The 20,233-nt window shown below is 43.3% G+C and overlaps 3 pseudogenes; all 3 read left to right on the top strand.

The window, feature by feature from the left end:
• Positions 1-4,710: 4,710 nt before the first annotated feature.
• Positions 4,711-5,647, top strand: LOC146172509 (uncharacterized; annotated as a pseudogene).
• Positions 5,648-5,794: 147 nt separating this feature from the next.
• LOC146172508 (uncharacterized) lies at positions 5,795-9,742 on the top strand (annotated as a pseudogene).
• A 934-nt stretch (positions 9,743-10,676) lies between these two features.
• Positions 10,677-15,529, top strand: LOC146172507 (uncharacterized; annotated as a pseudogene).
• Positions 15,530-20,233: the final 4,704 nt, after the last annotated feature.

Genomic DNA, 20,233 nt, shown 5'->3' with positions numbered 1-20,233 from the left:
ACGAAATGTTCGCATTGGCGTCAGCACTTCGTGACACTTGTGTTCGGCGGCTGTCAGCGAACATGCCTCACAGCGATTCTGTCTACGACAATTAGGCTCGTTTAAGAGGGACGTGAGCTTTGTTGCGGCTTTCAGTGCAGTTCCATAACCAGTGTAACGCGATCGAGCGACCAGACGAGCAAAAACGGAACTATATGGCTTACAAAGCATGTTTCGCTTGTGGCGAGTTAATTTCTTGATCTTTAATTTGTAGTATAGATGGTGAAAATCTAACCGACGACAACTGTGTTGGATTAAACTTGCCGCGGAGAAAGGAATGCTCAATTATAAGCACTTACGTGTCCACAACTTTGCCTGATCTGCGCGCCTTAAAATGCACGAACTTGTGATGGGAACTTGTAGCTTATCAAAGCAAAGTGGTAGCGCCCCCAGCGTTCCCCTCGTTCATAAAAATAAAACAATCGCGCGATGCTGTGCGCGTAAAACACGTTCAAGAAGGAAGGACGTGTGGATTGAGATTAAAGTGCGTCGTACGTTAACTGAAAGGCTCAAAGCCTTTGTGTAGACCGTGGTAGCACCGTGGCGGCCGCCAGCTTGCGCATGCGAGGATGTTGCGGTATCGTTGCCTTGCGTAGGAACCATAACTGGTAATGAACGGCAGCAAAACTGCAATACAAAATTTTAGATGCGGCACAGAATACTAGGCGAGAGAAAATTGAACAAGAAAATTAAGACAATTTGGACACCAAGGCACACGCCGCCGCGGGACAGCTCGAGATCTCTACCACCGAACAACTACGGGGGTATTTCGACGACAGGGGGAGCGGACAGAGCCTGCTAAAGTACGGGGAAATTACGCAGCACTAGACTGGAACGCAGACTGCTCCTCCGCCAGTTACGCACCACTAAATAACAGACGGTCAATCACGTGAACACGATTGCAAACCTACATATATGCCCACACCCTATAGCTGTTATGGCGAACAACAAACATATGTTCCCCAAGGCTATGATGAGATGTAGTACCCTCGGTCACATATCATTTGGGAATGTCCGCACTATAGCTCCCCGGGGGAGTGCAAAAAATAGATGGTGTGGAGAATTGCTGCATAGATCAGAACAACGGGTGCACAAGTAACGGGCTATATCGATAAGGGACGTATATATGTAATACTTGTGGCCACTTACTTTCTTTCATGAAGTGATGCATGTTGGGTGATCAGCCATAATGTTGTCGTTGGCAGCAGATGGCGCAGCACGGCATTGCCACATATATCCTCATACATGATCGCGTAATGCGCGCAGACGATGCTCGCGCGATCGGACAGGCCGACTGCGGGTTCTTCACGATTCCAAAAATACGTCTGCGCGAGTGAGAGAAGGCAAAAGATCCCTCTAGCAACGCTGACGCGAATAACTCGCAAGGGCCAACAGACGTGAGATCGACGCCAATCCGGGCAAATATCAAACTACTCTCCAGAACTAGAAATCATAAATCTCGGCGATGTCGACGGGCGGTCAGTTCCAGGCGCATAGAGCAGTCACTCATTCGCGCGTGGCTTGAACAGGTCCACGTCGAACTGCTTTTCATTTCTTCATAGCGCCCGATTTTTCGGGCACAGCGTCGACGCATACGTTCCTCAGGAATTTGCCGACTATTGCACGCACGTAAGGAAAGCGCACGAAAAGCCGCGTGTTTGCACGGTGGACCGTCGATGATTCAGCCTTGCTGCGCTGCCCGCTGTCTGCTGCCAGCGACATCATCATGACGGATTACCCAGCATGCATCGCTTCAAGCAAGCTCCCTATAAACTGTACCGTTTCCGCCGATCGAATCGCGTCGGATGACACGATATACTAATAGCTCTGGGTTTCATCGGCCGCAAGGCAGTGCGCGTAACCGCAAACGAATTCACTCATGCGAGCCTGTGTGTATTCCCATGGCATGGAAGCCCTGTTTTCCTCTTCTAGTTGTTCTTAAGGCAGGACGCGTCCCGCCTGTTCAGCGTGAAGGAGGAGGGGGGGGGGGGGGGGCTTTTTTTTACCCATGTACCCGAACGTATTGTGTGCACTATATGAAGTTATGCAGCTCACATGCTCGACTCTAGTGACGAGCTCTGCAGACTGCTAAGGAAATTGCGTATGAGCCAGACACCGAGTGCTTTTATTGCTACTTTTACTACATCTCTAATCTTTCTTGTCTCTCTATCGCTCGATCTCCTCTTTTATTTCCTCTCACTGTCTGCTAACTGTCGCAGTGCATGGCGGGTATAACATATATCTCGTCAGGCAAGTATTTTCTCTCGTAATCCTTTTGAATAAAAGCATTCGTTGATTATATAGATGAATGCATATATCATACTGTAATAAGAGGTCGATATAGTCTAACGGTCATGCATCCCTTTCATTGCCTTTGCCTTTTTTGACTATATAATGTTCCATCCGATCTGCTAGAGTGTTATAGAAATCATGCTGCTTGCATACATGCGAGCATGCACGTTTCTTGTGCTATCGCGATCACTTGCATGGCCGCGATCGAGGGCCGCACATGGCGCGAAGTACCTTTTCGAGTGCGACAGTCGGCTAGCTGCCACGCTGTCAAATGGAAAGGGCGCTTGCCTCAAATTGTCCAAAGTGACCTCCCCCCCACGCACACACACCCCTGTGTTCCCTTTTCGTGGTCAAGAGGACATGGCGGAGCCTTTTGTCTTCGAGGTGAAGACCTCAGCAATCCTAAAACGAACCGCTCACGGCGTTTCCAGAAATGTTTTTTTTTCGAAGCACGCGTGGTCTCGGCGGTATTTGTCGGCCGCGCGCGGATCTTGTAGTACGGGATAATAAAGTGAGGGAGAACCCAGAGATTCTGAAACGCATTCGAGGAGCTAGAATAGCAGCTTGGGCATGTTGGTGATGCATCTTGAGGATAACAGCGCGGAACACAGGACGGGAGCACAAGATTAGAGGACGACACAACCAACATGCCCAAGCTGCTATTCTAGCTAACTACATTTCTTGTACAGCGCTCGTTGTGTCGTCCTCTAATCTTGTGCTCCCGTCCTGTGTTCCGCGCTGTTATCCTCAAGATGCATAACCAACATGCCCAAGCTGCTATTCTAGCTAACTACATTTCTTGTACAGCGCTCGTTGTGTCGTCCTCTAATCTTGTGCTCCCGTCCTGTGTTCCACGCTGTTATCCTCAAGATGCATAACCAACATGCCCAAGCTGCTATTCTAGCTAACTACATTTCTTGTACAGCGCTCGTTGTGTCGTCCTCTAATCTTGTGCTCCCGTCCTGTATTCCGCGCTGTTATCCTCAAGATGAATAACCAACATGCCCAAGCTGCTATTCTAGCTAACTACATTTCTTGTACAGCGCTCGTTGTGTCGTCCTCTAATCTTGTGCTCCCGTCCTGTGTTCCGCACTGTTATCCCCAAGATGCATAACCAACATGCCCAAGCTGCTATTCTAGCTAACTACATTTCTTGTACAGCGCTCGTTGTATCGTCCTCTAATCTTGTGCTCCCGTCCTGTGTTCCGCGCTGTTATCCTCAAGATGCATAACCAACATGCCCAAGCTGCTATTCTAGCTAACTACATTTCTTGTACAGCGCTCGTTGTGTCGTCCTCTAATCTTGTGCTCCCGTCCTGTGTTCCGCGCTGTTATCCGCAAGATGCATTCGAGGAGAACGAATGCGATCTAAAAACGCTTATGGAGCGCAAGTGGAAGAAAGAAAGAGGCTCTAATTGGTTGTTGTGGGCGCTTCCTCTCTACGCATTACCGTGTATGACGATCGTCGCTTGTACGTGTCATCGCTGTGCCAGTTGTTGCTACCGCGATCGGAACCACGCTTGCCAAGCTTTGTGCCGGCCCGCCGCGGCTTCGCTCCGAACATTCCCTTCCGTATGGCCTCCGTCCCGCGACTTGCTCGTCCACGTATCTTCATCAGTTCGTATTGTGATCACCGCGATTCCGGACGTAAATTTCGACGCACTAGCTGCTGGGCCGTAGCCGTGGATTCCACGCCTTTTCAATATCTTTCACCTGGGCCCGTATTCCGAGTTTGCGCCGTTATCGGTGTGTCGCTATCTCACGGGAGCTCGAGCCATCTGATTGATTGATTGAAACTTCGGAACAGGACGTTGCCGCCTCTTCCGGTACCGTAAGTGGCAATACCCGGTTCCGGTGTTTCTGGAACCGGGCTCTGGAATAGGGGCCCGGGGCCTGTATTCCGTGTTCACGTCGTTATCGTGAGTGTCGCTGTCTCCCCGATTGGTCTCCCCGCTGTCACCTGATTGGTGGAAACGCTGGAAAATGATATTGCCCCCTCTTCCGGTTCCGCAGTGGCAACACCTAGTTCCGGCGTTTCGGTCCATCAGATGACTCGAGGTCACGTGAGATAGCGACGCTTCGAAAAGACGCAAACTCGGAATACGGGCCCTGATCCCTTTAATTGCGCTCATTTTCCTCATTTTGTTTCTACATATATTGCATGGTTTTTACTTCCATTTTGCCATAGCTATCAGTGTATAGTGTGTATATATGTCTACTATTTTTGTGATCCATAGCTGATAAATTTGAAGCGGTTTATTCGCCGATCATAGATTCTCCATAGCTAAATCGCTGTTGCCTCACGTTCAGTTATATTTATTTCGTAGCGTACATGATTGTAACTCGATCATTGTTCCTTGAAGTTGCACAACGCTTAACATGCATCGTGTTTTGTTGGCTAGTGACTCGGTGGTGAAATATGTGGACCAATATTTCCCATCGCGTCGTGGCTTGGCTGTCAGCTTCAATGCTCATAGTGGAATAAAGATTGAGTATTTGCTCTCAGTGATTTCTGAGACGTTGGATGGTTTTGATGTTGTCATTGTGCGTGTTGGCACTAACAACAGTGTTGAAAGTGTCAGCATGTACATGGATAAGTATCGCCAGTTCGTACAAGACATCAGTGTGAGAAATTCCATGGTGCACATTGCTTGGTTCTGCCATTCTTCCGCGGGTAAGAATATCTATCACAAGTGGGATGGTGTGTGTAGGCTTCATAAATGAGAGGTATGTACATGTTAATGCTGCCTTACGACTGCTTTGTCAGGAACAGAATTTCTCTTTCTTAGATGGCCTCGGGGATGAGGGGCCAAGCTGCCTTGGCAGAGACGGGGCCCACTCAAGCCACCAGGGCAACAATGTACTAGCAAATGTTCTGTTCCGGGAGACCTGCAGCCTAATGGCTGGTGTAAAGAGAAGCCGTATCCAGCAGCTCTACAAGGAGAGCAGGGTCTCTTTGTGGAGTGGCTGGGTTCATCAGGACAGTGATCATGTCCTCTTTGAGCATAACTTACCCCCTCTTGATTCACATGCTTCTGTCTGCTTACAGGCAAGTGCACAGAATACAACCCCTGCTCTTGTACGGGGAGCCAAGAATGCACCTTTGGCGAGGTATGACACCATCAAACTGACCAGTGACTTCAATGGTGCTAGCTTCACACTTGTTGATAGTGTCCGTGCCCGCCGCAAGGGTAGCAAGGCTTGGTGGACCTGGGACAGCCTGCCTATTTCCAAGGCACAAGTGTACCGCATAAGGAAAAGGCTGAAGGCTTCAAGGCCAAGTGTCTTTGCCAATAAGCCTGTGATCTCAAGCTGAGGTGCAAGAACCACTTGAGTCAGGGAACCTGGAGGAGTCTCCCAGGAGCATGCAAGTGCCCCTGTGTTGAGCTTGTCTTTTAAGGAAGGAAAGGCCACTGCTTGTGAAGCAGTTGCCAAAGGCTGTCTGCAATGGTGGTAACAGTAAATGGCAGCTGGTACTGTCAAGGGGAGCAAGAAGGCTGTGGCACTGCATAAGTAAGGGCTGATGTTTCACCCTCTTGTGCACAAAGAAGGTACAGCTCTTGATGTGACAGCTGCCAAGTCATTTTCAAGGAGTAGCAAGAAGGCTGTGGCACTATGCAAGCAAGGACCAATTTTTAATCCGCCTATCTGTAAGGAAGGCATGGTTCTTGATGCGACAGCTGCCAAACCCCTGATGAGTGTCACTTTCAACTGCAGTTGTAAGACTAGAGCAGACATTCATTCACAATCATGGGTCTGCGCATACTTCTGCAGCCTTGGGTGGCAATCTTGAAGGACGAGCCGATACATCTCATCGCACAGCTTGAAGAAACAAAAGGCGCACAGGAAGTTGGCATGAAAGTGCTAATAAATGTTTAGCTGTGCTAAACACTGCTGTGAGCATGGCCACTGGCACACCTGGTACAGATGCTGATCATTTGAATAATGAATGGTGCAGTTCTGTAATGTAACATGAAATTGATGTGGAAGGTTTGACAACAGGTTGTGCGAATTTTAGCTCTGATGCCAAGTCTGTTTCTGGAGAGGCAAGGCTGGAACTGCTGCATTAACTAACACTCTTTGTTCACTGTGCGGGGAGGAGGTGGTAAGATGTTTTTTAAATGCAACATTTGATAGCTTTATTTCTTTCAAAGAATGTTTTAGTAAATGGTGTAAAGAAGAAAATTATGTAGGTTGAGTAAAAAACTCAGATAGTAGTGCATTGGCATCAGAGTCTAAAGAGTTTGAGTATATCCGGATAACATACATCTGTGTTCATGGTAGAGCTATAAAACCAAAAAGTACTGGGAATGTCTAAACCAAGCCTACAATGGCATTGATTGTGAAATGGCAGTGACTGTATTTGTGAAAAACCCTACTTTGCATTACAAGATAACTAAGCTACACACCAGGCGTAACCACTCATTATACCAGTATGAACTGTATCCCCAACAGAGGTGCTTGAATGTTGAAGAGAAAGTGAACTTTTTTGATGTTGTGAAGTTCAATGCCCATTCAAAAAGATTTTAAAAATGTAATTGAACAAAAAACAAATAAAAAGTGACTACTAAATACATTAGCAACTATAAACAAAAGTTTTCTATTCCAATTAGAAGCGAGGAAGCTCACGGAAAACTGTTAGAAAAAATAGATAAACTGGTTATAAACAATACAAACTTGGTTATTCATTATGAAAAGGTTCAAACTAACACATTACAATTTAGTTTTCTCCAAACTACCCACATGCGGGAACTTTTGAAAAGTTTTATGAGATTTTAATTATGGCTGCTACTTATAAAGTAATTATTGAGGGCTTTGTACTGTACTCAATTTAAATAGAAGATGGTAGGGGTGCGTGGGAGACCTGTATGCTATGCTTTCGTACGAAATGAAACTAGTTAAACTGTATGAATGGTGTTTGAGAAGTTTATATGATTCAACCCATTTGTTGTGCCAGCTTGTAAAGTGGTAATGAGAGATAAGGGCTTGAATGAGCTGCGTATTGTAACTGGTCTTCTTCCTAGTTATAAAATTCTGTTGTGTACATGGCACGTGCTTCATTGCTTACAACAAAAGGGTTATGAAAAAGCTAGGATGCAGCGTGACGAGCTGTTGCCTCTAATAAAGAGTTTAGTCAATTTTTACTCAGTGAAAGACTATTTGAAGAGACTAGTTGACCTCAGAGCTGTAGCTCCTGCATCATTCATGTCTTATTACATGCGAAGTGCAGTGCATACATTATGTCAGAAGACTTGGACAACCCTGCAGTGGCCACAGGATTGGAGGAGGTCAGTTTACATCCCCATTCCAAGGAAAGGCAGTGCCAAAGATTGTTCCAACTACCGCACGATCGCGCTTATTTCGCATGCTAGCAAGGTGATGTTGAAAATCCTCCAAGGTAGGCTGCAGCAGTATGTGGATCGGGAGCTTCCGGACGTGCAAGCTCGGTTTCGCAAGGGCAGAGGAACTAAAGACCAAATTGCCAACCTTCGCTGGATCATGGAAAAAGCTAGAGAGTTCTAGAAACCCATCTACTTCTGCTTTATTGATTATGCGAAACCGTTTGACTGCGTAGATCACAGCAGATTGTGGCAAGCTCTCCAAGAGATGGGAGTTCCAATTCACCTCATCTGTCTCCTCAGGAACCTGTATGAAGGACAAGAGGCCACAGTCAGAACTGGGCATGGTCTTACTGATTGGTTTCCGATTGAGAAAGGAGTGAGGCAAGGCTGCATACTGTCACCCTGCCTATTTAACCTATATGCAGAGTGCATCATGAGGAAGGCCGGTCTGGACGAGCCTTCAGCTGGAGTGAAGATTGCTGGAAAACGTATCAACAACCTTAGATATGCGGATGATACCACTTTAATGGCAGAAAGTGAAGTGGAACTCAAGAGACTTCTGATGCACGTACAAGAAGAGAGTGAGAAGTTTGGGCTTAAACTGAACATTAAAAAAAGATCATGGCGTCTTGCCCTATCAAGCCCTGGAGCATCAATGGACAAGAAGTGGAAGCTGTGACAGATTTTCTCTTCTTGGGCTCCAAGATTACCTCGGAAGGAGACTGCAGCCATAAAATTAGGAGACGCCTTCTTCTGGGAAAGAGAGCAATGGTTAGCCTTGACCGCCTAGTAAAGAGCAGACATTAGTCTGCCAACCAAGATCCGTATAACTTGTGCTATGGTCTTTCCAGTTGTGATGTATGGATGCGAGAGTTGGACTGTGAAAACGGCTGACCGCCGAAGAATTGACGCGTTTGAATTGTGGTGCTGGCGAAGACTCTTGAGAGTTCCTCGGACTGCCAGAAGATCAAATCAGTCGATATTGTCGACCATAAACCCTGACTGCTCATTGGAGGGTCAAATTCTAAAGTTAAAGCTCAGCTACTTTGGTCATCTGATGAGAAAAGAGGAGTCGGTGGAGAAAGATTTGATGTTGGGAAAGGTTGAGGGTTGCCGGAGAAGGGGTAGGCAGCGAACGCGATGGTTAGATGGCATCCTTGAGGCACTGCAGATGAAGTTATGTGATGTTAGGAAGATAGTGAGTGACTGGAAAGCATGGCGTGACATGGTCCATTGGGTCACAAAGAGTCGGACACGACTGAACGACTGAACTGCATTGGTATAGTTAGGTGGATGATGATGAATCAACAGATTAAGAGCTATCTCGGTGCGAGTACGCATTTAGTTCAGGGCTTGGAAGCATTAGTGAAGTACATTGAAAAAGATGCACTTTCTCCTAAATTTTCCAAGCTGAAGGAAATAAAGTTCAACGTAAATGTAAATAGTGGTTTAGAACCATTTCAGCTAGCTTTATCTGATAATTGTACCTTTCAGGCAAGAAACAAAGTGCTTGAGCAATATGAAAAGTTTGTGATGGCAAACTATGTGATAAATTGTACTGGTAAATCATGGGATTTGCCATGATCCCCAGTCCATGATCCCCAGTCCATGGGATCATGGACTGGGGATTTGCGGCCACTATTTGCACGTGCTAAGTTGCTTTTCCTGCCTCGTCGTAGGTATCGAGCTCCTGCCGGGTGTGCTTGCCCTTCGCGCCTGCCAGCATCAGCCCGTCAGTCCTGCTATCTGCGCCTTATCGACCCACAAAAAAAGCCCTTGGTTGTGGAAAGCAGTGCTTTCTTCGTCTTCGTGACGTGATCACTGCTCGCCGTGCCACCTGGACGTATAAAAGGAGCGGACAACTACTGGACCCTTGGGATTTGCGGCCACTATTTGCACGTGCTAAGTTGCTTTTCCTGCCTCGTCGTAGGTATCGAGCTCCTGCCGGGTGTGCTTGCCCTTCGCGCCTGCCAGCATCAGCCCGTCAGTCCTGCTATCTGCGCCTTATCGACCCACAAAAAAAGCCCTTGGTTGTGGAAAGCAGTGCTTTCTTCGTCTTCGTGACGTGATCACTGCTCGCCGTGCCACCTGGACGTATAAAAGGAGCGGACAACTACTGGACCCTTGGGATTTGCGGCCACTATTTGCACGTGCTAAGTTGCTTTTCCTGCCTCGTCGTAGGTATCGAGCTCCTGCCGAGTGTGCTTGCCCTTCGCGCCTGCCAGCCATAGGCCCGTCAGTCCTGCTATCTGCGCCTTATCGACCCACAAAAAAAAGCCCTTGGTTGTGGAAAGCAGTGCTTTCTTCGTCTTCGTGACGTCATCACTGCTCACCGTGCCACCTGGACGTATAAAAGGAGCGGACAACTACCGGACCCTTGGGATTTGCGGCCACTATTTGCACGTGCTAAGTTGCTTTTCCTGCCTCGTCGTAGGTAGGGCCTTGTCTTTTTATTTACACCTACTTGTTAGTACTTTGTGGCCGCTGATCCCGTTCTGGTCTGTTTGATGTATACATGCTGTAAGGTCAACCTGTGATATGGGCGTTGACGTAAACACGTACCGCGCACACATAGGTACATTTCTACCATGTTCTCATCGTCGCAGTGCAATAACTGTTCGAGCAAACGCAGTCACCGCGCTTCTTCGCGTACTTCTGCCGAGACCTTCTTATGTGCTTGCATCTGTATGCTTAGCCCTGCTACTTCTTTCTGCTGGAGACATTGAGGCAAATCCTGGACCTAAGGTGGAAGACGTTCTTAACCTGCTGAAAGAATTCATTGAAGAAAACAAGCAAAATTTTGAGGCCGCGACAGCAACGTTAGAAGAAATTAAGCGCGATGTTTTTGACATCAAATCTCGGATTAGCGCTATTGAACAGAACACGAGTGGTGTATCCGGCATTAAGGAAAATGTCTGTTCTGTTCATGGCACGGTTAATGAAGTAAAATCTGCAGTGGCAAGCACAAGCAAAAACCTAGGTAACGTAGTTGATGATGGCAGAATGAGGCGAAACAACCTCCTATTAAAAGGCATGCCTGAAACAGAAGGTGAAGACTATGAAAACACTGAAAGCAAAATGCTGGACTTCATTTCCACCCACCTAAAGGTTAAACTGGACGCAAACGATATCGAACGAGCCCATCGCATTGGTCAGCGTCACAATGACTACAATCGCCCCATAATCATCAAGTTTCTTAATTATTTTAAGGTAAAGGAACAAGTACTGCGGAATGCATTTAACTTAAAAGACGTCAAACCCAAAGTGTGGTTAGAAGAAGACTTTTCACCTAAAATCCAACTAGAACGAAAACAATTGAGGGAGTATGCAAAAACTATTCGTAAAGAAAACGAGAAATTCACACTTCGGTTTAATAAGCTTCAATTGCGTGGCGTAACCTACAAATATGACCCCACTTTGGAACAAGTCGTTAAGGTAAGCGAACAAGATGTACGCAGTCCTAAATGACCAAGAACTCAAAGCAAAGGATCATCCGGAAAGGTTCACGAAATTTCTGTGATTCTTGCTAATTTCCTTAGTATTGTTCCTGAACTTGACACCGTAAAAGGCATGATTTTCACTTGCTGTCCAGATGTCATTATTGGCACTGAAACATGGCTAACTACTGAAATTTGTAACAGTGAACTATCATTTCCTGACAATCTATGTGTTTTTCGTAAAGACAGGAAAGAGGGAAGGGGAGGAGGTGTAATTATCGCCTTAAGAAGCGATTATCAGCCATGTCAGGTCACCTTCGACACGTGCCTCGAGCTGTTGTGGGTCATGTGTCGACTCAAAGGTGCCACATATATCATAGGTGCATGCTACCGCCCCCCAAACAGCCGTCCGGATTTCATTGACCATCTGCACGATGCATTAGAATACATTTTTGCTACTTACCCCCAAAGCATTGTTTTATTAGGTGGGGACTTCAAATATCCTGCTATTAACTGGATAAAACCATCCGTCACAGCTGCACCCAATCACCACGAATGTTCACGCCTACTTTGTACAATAGCTGAGTTCCATCTAACCCAGCTGGTTTTAGAGCCTACCCGAGGTGATCATGTTCTAGATTTATTATTTACTAACCTCTCCACTCCTTCTCGCACCTACGTACTCGAAGAAATAAGCGATCATAAATTCGTTCACAGTTTCATGACCATGCACATCCCTGTCAAGCAGATTGCTACCAAATGTATACTGAACTACCGAAAGTGTGACAATGAAAAAATGAACTGCATGCTAAAAGACTTTGCGCAGATTTTCGAAGCCGCTTTTGAGACTCGCACGACGAACGAAAATTGGCTGTTATTTCGCGATAAGCTGAAGGAAATTGAGCATGCCTGCATTCCAAAATTACACATAAAGCAGAGAACTGATGCCCCCTGGTTCACAAAAGATGTTAAGAAATATCTTAACAAAAAGAAAAGAATGTACCGCAGAGCAAAAGAAATTAACTCCGACGACGCCTGGAAGAAGTACAAAGCCGTATCAGCTATAACTGCAGTCGCTATTAAGGAGGCTAAAAACAACTTTTTCAACCATACATTACCGAGTTTGCTCAGAAGCAACCCTGCGAAATTTTGGCAAGTAATTAACCCCAAGAATAGCCACGAGATTCCTGTATTGAAAGATTTGGGCGGACTTGTGGTGGCTCCAGAGGAAACACCTGATTTATTTAACAAGCACTTTACAGAGATCTCTACTAAAGAGTCAGAGCCTTTTAATTTTCCTGAACCTCTGAGGCCATTAGTTCTTCATCCATCAGAACCGGTCGTCATTAACGTAGCTGGTGTTGCCCGTGCTATTGAGCGATTGCCACTTAATTGCAGCCCTGGTCCAGACGGTATCAACACTAAACTTCTAAAACTTACAACACACGCGTCGGCTACCATATTAACTTCCATATTTCAGCAGTCTTTAGATACCGGATGCATTCCAGATGACTGGAAAACAGCAAACGTCAGCCCAGTTCTTAAATCCGGTGACAGCACATCTCCGGAAAATTATCGCCCCATATCTCTAACCTCGATTTGTTGCAACCTACTTGAACATATTCTTTACTCGCACATAATGGCTCATCTAAACGACAACAACTTGCTTATTGACAACCAGCATGGCTTTAGGCAAAAGAAATATTGTCAAGCACAATTATTCGAGCTCGTAACAGATCTTCATGAATCGATACACGAATTAATATATACTGACGCCATATTTATAGATTTTTCAAAAGCTTTTGACCGCGTTCCCCATAAAAGATTAATGAAAAAAGGTAATAACCTTCAGCTGCATCGCGAAATCACCCGATGGATCGAAGAATTCTTAAGAGATCGCTCCCAACGGGTCAAAATTAAAGACTATTCGTCGAACAGTTCACGCGTCATATCTGGAGTTCCACAGGGATCAGTTTTAGGACCTCTGCTATTTTTAATTTATATTAATGACATAGCGTTTAATATATCATCTAGCGTACGACTCTTCGCTGATGATTGTGTAATTATAGAAAGATAGCTCACCCCACTGACGCAGTTATCTTACAGACTGACTTAATGCATCTAAATGAGTGGTGTCACATGTGGCAGATGGAAATTAATATAAACAAAACCAAGCTAATGACCTTTTCCACGCGCAATAATACGCCTTCTAATGTTTACATGATTAATGGCAGTTTAGTTGAAAGAACAGATTGCTTCAAGTACCTTGGTGTTTTTTTTTTCAGTTCTGATTTAGGCTGGAGCGCCCATATAGATCATATCACGAATAAAGCATTTCGAAAACTAGGTCTCATTAAACGCCGTTTACAGCTTGCCAACTCCGAGACAAAACTTCACGCGCACACTACTCTCATAAGGTCAGCTCTAGAGTATGCCTCCATAATATGGAATCCAAGTAGTGTATCATTAATTAAACGTCTTGAGTCTGTCCAAAATAAAGCTGCCAGGTTCATCCTTTCGTCGTACTCAACGTATCACAGTGTGTCTAATCTTAAAAAATCTCTCAATATGCCCGACCTTGTCATTCGACGCAAGTTCTCTCGTTTATCGTTCTTTCATTCCTTATATCATGGTGACTGCCCATTTGCAGCTAATCGCATCGCTCCTGCCCATCATATTTCATCCCGGACTGATCATCTCTACAAAGTACAGCCAATATTCGCAAGAACGTTAAAATACCAAACTTCACCCTTACTGTTATCTATAGAAAACTGGAATTCAATACCGAGTGATATAGCTACTGAAACTTCTTTATCACAATTTCAAATAAAACTTTCAGGGCACCTTGGTTCTCTGTAATCACCGTTGTGTTGTTCCCACTATTGTCTTCTTAAGCGTTACGTGCTGTTCCCTGCACACCTATGTATCCACTAGTAAATGTAGTGCTGTGTACGTCAATCTGTATGTTGTGTATAGTTCTTAAGTGCATTTTTGTTAATTTACAGAACATCTATGTATCCGCTAGTGAATGCAGTGCTGTGTACTTCGATCTGTACGTTGTGTATAATTCTTAAGTGCATTTTTAATTAATACGCGTGAAGGATATGTGTTGTGCTGTTTTTATGCCGCTCCCCCCCTATGTAATGCCCACTTGGGTTTTTAGGGCATTTAAATAAATAAAATAAATAAATATGGGGTGACTTTAGCAAGTTATGTGTACTATGTGCCATTGTGTCTAACTGGCTGCTCTTGTTCTTTCCACAAACAGTATGCTTTGCCTTGGGCACATATTTTAGCAGCTCGTGCCTTCGCCAAGCAACAAATGTTTGATGAAGCCTGCATCCCACAGAAGTGGCGCAAAGATGATTTTGTAATGGACAGTGGTATGGCTGTGAGCATCAATCCAGTGGTTACTAGTAGTATTCAGCCACCTTCTTTTGTGAAGGTAGACACTTCACAGGAGAAATATTCATTTGCCTACAAGACCCTTAATAAATCAATTAAAACAGTGGCTAATGTGAGAAAGTAGCAGCAAGTCAAGCATTCTTCAGAAATTTAGTCACTTTTCCTAACAGTCAGACTACTGTAAATGTACATGATGTATTAGTTCAGGCACAGTCACCAGCAACGCAAATTGGTGCTATTAAAAGTTCCAATACTAATCTTCGTATTCTATCCGTAAAAGCAAGAAGAGGGAGGTCAAAGAAAATCAAGGCTGTTAAGCACATATTTTTGTCATTGACAAAGAGGGTTAGCCTAGCTACAGTTAAAGATGACATGCTAAACGTCTATAGAGGATATTCACTATCTAATGCTGATTGAAACGCCCTGTACGAGGCACTTCGATATCAGGCAGTGTGATTAATGTTGCACAGTACTTGATCCACAAAGAGTTTCCTAACTGGGGTGGATTTCAAGCTGGTTTGCTTGGTCAAAGGTTACACTTTGCTCATGTGAAGCAAACCTTCATTCAAATTTTACATGTGAGCAGTCCTGATCACTGGCTTACAGTAACTAGTGCTGATGCTTCCTTGAACACAGTCTTTGTTTATGATTCCATTGACCAAAACACCCCTCCCAATGCTTCAGACAAATTTGCCATATGCTAAAACTGCAGTCTGCAGCACTGACTATTCATAATAAAGCAACACAAAATCAGCAGATGTCTCTTGACTGTGGCTTGTTTGCAACTTCAAACATGCACTACATTGCTTCGGGTAGAGTACCAGCCGTTTTGGACATTAATCAAGGCATTTTACATAACCGTTTGTTAAAATGCATACAAAGAGGCAGTATGTAAGACTTCCCTCTTATAAACTCTCCCGCTTCTCAAGTTCAATAAAAAATATAGTCATTCCATTGCACTATGTCTATAGGCAGCTAATATTTAGTGGGTCAGTTGTAGATATTTCATGTTAAGTTTTTTTAAAGGGCTTTCACAAGGCGTGTTTAGCTAATATAGCAGGACAACTAAATAAGAAAGTATTGTTATGCTCTGCACCATACTTGCTTGTTGCAAAAGAATGACTACAAGGTAATAAACCTTAACAATCTTCTTTTCCATGTCACATTTGTGTACAGCTCTTTCAGATCCCCTCTTTTACTGCCTGGAAAGTAGTATACATATTCACAAAGTTTTGCAACCCAGAATATGCATTGTCATTACTGCCATAACAAAAACAGAATAACTATATGGTTGAAGACAAGATACAACACAAGTAATGCCTATCATTATATTTAAAATGACAAAGCAAGTGGCATTTTAATAATTACGATAAGAGGTACAAACAGCTAAGTAATTAGGCAGTAGTTCAGTGTCTTTTTTATTGTGGTTGCGCAGTTCTTAGTATTCAAATTATTGTTATACTAACTAGTTAAACTTTAAACCTAAGTATTGCTGTTACTATTTACCCTTGTTCTTGCTGTACCTTAACTTTATTGGCGGCTAATTATTTGCTAAAAGGAAGTGCTTTACTGCCTGCTAATTTCGTTAGCTGTGGTACTGTGACTGTTAATGTGGGCAGGGTGGTCTCAAGATAGCTTGTTTTGCTGCTAGTTGGTTGACCAACGGTGCTCTCGTAAATGCTTCCATTGGTGTGAGGCTGTTATTTTTTTCAGCAGTGAATTGAAAACTAATGATTTTCCTTATAATAAACTGTGGATGATTAGAAGACTGCAGTGTAAAAAATTAAGATTTTCCACTGATATTATATGGTGAGAACTGAGGCTATATGTTAACGCTGCCCGCATTACATTTGCCCTACCGCAACTCTCTAGGCGGAGCGTGACCACTATAAAGCGCGTTCTCGGGTGGCGGATAGACAAATGTCTTGTGTCACTAAACTGCACAAAATAGCTTCGTTACACAAGACAGGCACTTGTGACCACTGACCAACAGGCGTTTTAAAAGGTAGAAGACAGCATTTGTCATTTGGTATGGTAACATTATCACTGTTATGCATAAGTGACACATACATACTCTGATTTTCTCTCCTGCAGGTCCTGAGTGTGTGCAGCTGCCAAACATAAAGTCAAGGCTGGGACAAAGTGCTGGTGTCTATCTAGCTATATCACAGGTTGCATTTTAAGAGCAGGCATTTATTTGCTGCTACCATAGTATTGGAAACTATGAGCATTCATATTATTTTTTCACTTACCAGACGGCATAAAAGCAGTCTGTAATTAGAAAAACACTTTTCAATAACACGCTCATTTTATTTAGGCCAGTCCTTGTGCCTGCTAAAAATGATTTTGCTTCCTTTGCCAAGAGAGCATGCTGCCAATGTCATTGGTGTTGCATGATGTGAAAAAGTGAGCACAAGGAATTGATGAGGGACAGAATTAGGAGAGCGCACATAAGATGTTCACTAGTGTCCTTCATTCATTTTTTACACTTATTTCTTGACATCATGCTAATTTTAACATTTAATTACTTTTGTTAACCTTTATATAACAGTGTTATAAACAGTAATTAAACATGCTTATTATTCCTAAATAACAGAGTTAATTGCATTTTCTATTACAGTGAAGTGTAGTGTAAAAATATGCTACATATGCACAAAAATATGTCTGGCATTATGATGGAGCAGTGGCTAATTGGCAATCTGCTGGAATATATGAGATTCCTAGATTAATTTCATGTCACGAATGCTGGATTTCAATAAAGGCAAAATGCAAAATCTTCGTGCATAGGGAGCATTGTTAAAGCATATTAAAAAATTCCAGGTAGTCAAAGTTCAAGAAGTATATACAATATAAATGTTTACTTTAAACAAAAGGAAACTAAATGGATTTTACTCAGCATGGTGATACAATAAATTTCCATTGGGACCATATACATGGCATTGCCTGTTTCCACAAGGACCTTATTTAACATCATGCACTACATGTCACATGACATTTATAAAGTCGGAGGCTTTACTATAATTTTCAAATATACCAGAACGAGATTGTTTTGCCAGTATATTTAGCATTTTATTTTTACGTTGAAAAAGTTGGACACTGTTAAGCTATCCATCCCAGGCATTTTAAATTTTAGGGCCCCGAAAATGGGAACATTATCCTCCATGTTTTCACATCAATGAAGCACAAAATCTGCCTGTAACTAAGAACATTATTCTCTTCTGCACTTGCATGTTTTATGGACATTTTTCTCATTTCATATTGGCAGGTAGCACTCGCAAATTATGTATATATGATGAGACCACACAATATCAGAGACACGCTGATATCAACTGCTCTAGTATTTCATGTGACACCTACATCCTAAAAAAATTCGGATATGCAAGTAATAAAGGAACGGCAAATGGATGGAGAACAATGCGTGCTCTGAGAACAATTCATTTGCAAAGCCAGTTATGCAATACCTGGTCAAGTCTCCAGAAAGTTCAATTTCTGAAAAGAGAACCAGAAGCTATGGCAATGTATAGGGAAACAATGCTTTAATTCACTTTAGCATGTTCATGTAATTATCACAATCATCACAATCATGTAATAAAATGACCAATGGCATGTCAGATTATATTTCAGCAATTCCTCATGGTCACATCAGCTGAACCTTTCCAACACAGATCTCATTTTTCAAGAAGGATGGTCATTCCTGTACTAGCTATTAAATCGCGTTTTATTATGTGTAACCTAATGTGTGGTGCACTCATCGGAGTTGCTCAGATGTTCGTGAGCTGTGTGATGTTAGCACATAATTCAAAACAAAAATGAATGAATCTGGAGGCAGATCAATGAAAGTTTCGAATGATCCGGGGTCGGTGGTGATGGCCATTTAGAATGGAAGGTCATTATGAAAAGAAGCTGGCAAATTAATGTCTTGGTGGCTTGTACAAGAATTGTCATTAACCTGTGTGAGAGGATTACTATAGTGGAGGAGGGTTTATTATGATGAAAGACTTCAGAAAACTCTGATGGAAAGCCGATGCAAAAGAAGCCTAGATTTCATTGCAAATACATTTTTACTTTATGAATTGCAACAGCAGATGTATGAGCAGTTCTGGAGATAAAAGATTACAAAATGCAGAATAAAGTTTTAATTAAAGAATAAAGAATAAATCAGCATGCCAATTAGCCCCCAGCCAGATATTCGCTAACCTCATGCAAATCCTGCTACTCATAGAATCATGCTATTCTGCCAGATTTTAATTTCATGGTTCTGGCTTTGCAGAGCATTCATCTGTTCTCTCACCTCCCCCGATCCCGATGGGGCTAGGTACTCAGAAGAGGTTTATGTTTTTATGTTGTGACCTTTACTATGCTGTGTATTATGCTGCCTATTAAGGGCTTGGAAGCATACTCAGGGAATCTATACAAGTGGTCGTTTTTGATGCTCTGTTTTGTTATATTCCTTACAGCAAGCCTGGCAGCATAACATTTAGCAGTAAAAAATGATGCATAGCAAGGCAGTCATATTGGTGTTTTTTGTGTTATCTTGCACTATTGAACTTCCAACACAGAATTCATGTCCTCGGACAATATTTCTTGGCATTTCATTCATTATGCCTGGGTTTTGGAATTTTCCCTTGAGGCATAAGAGCAGTGGCCTAATTGTTCATGATTTCTTTAACAGTATTCTGGAGGAGCATTTTGTGACAATAAGATAGCAGAGCAGTACTGGAACATATCTTAAAGATGTATGTATATGTAAGTGCAGTTCCTCTTAAGCAGGCTCTTTTGTCTCCGCATCAAGGCTGGTTACTAGGTTCTTCGTAAGCACCAAATAATAAGCCTAGGTCCAGATTACGGACAGTCTAATCTTTTTAAATATTGCCAGGGGGCGCCCCGTGACAATATGAAGCTCTTGCTCAACCATATCTAATATTAATCTATCTAGGGGCATACTACACAATAATAAATGCATAACAGGCATACTATATTTGACTGCTGTGTTTCTGTGAGAGTAGACTCCGGAAAATGAGGGCTTGAGAAGACTTTTCCTTTAGATTCCCTGTGTGAGATAAAACGGTCAATTCATTAAAAGTGGCATCTAATATTTCATGCACTTGTTCAACAAGTAACGCAGTTTGGTTCAGCTATGATGCAAGATCCGTCTATAAATTTTGCCTGAGCGAGATAAGAGGATGTACTGTGTTTTCTGGAAAGAACTTGAATCCATTTCTGCCTGTCCAAAAGGGCAGTTTGGTTATAGTCATCTGTATTTATTTTTTGCAGGTTTACATGCGGGAGGAAGTGCATGCTTCATCTATGTAAATCGAGTACATTATAGATTTTGATGATCATAGAAAATCTTGATACAGCATCGCTCATGGATGAGCGCCGCACGGATGGTGGTTTATAACTGCTGGGACTCTCATGGCCTCCTGGATTTAAAGAAGAGTGCTATAATTGCTTCTTTCATGCCCCTGGTATTTCTCAGCGATTCATATACTATTACAGAATTTCAGCAGTTTCTTTATGGCAGGCCCAGACAAGGGGCAATCATAGCTCAGTGTAAATTACCTGGGCCTGATGCCGTCTTTTTAAGAGATGGTACAAATTTTGTAATGTAATAAGCTGGTTGTAGTCATTTGTTTGCGAGCTTTGCATGCTGTGTCCGTGCTTCATCACTGAATGTGAACGCTAGATCTACCTAGCTATGATGCTCTAAGGCACCTG

This window comes from Amblyomma maculatum, unplaced genomic scaffold (assembly GCF_055883805.1).
Source record: "Amblyomma maculatum isolate TAMU_Amacu unplaced genomic scaffold, ASM5588380v1 scaffold_13, whole genome shotgun sequence".
NCBI lineage: Eukaryota > Metazoa > Arthropoda > Arachnida > Ixodida > Ixodidae > Amblyomma > Amblyomma maculatum.
This window is presented reverse-complemented; position numbering and strand designations above follow the sequence as displayed.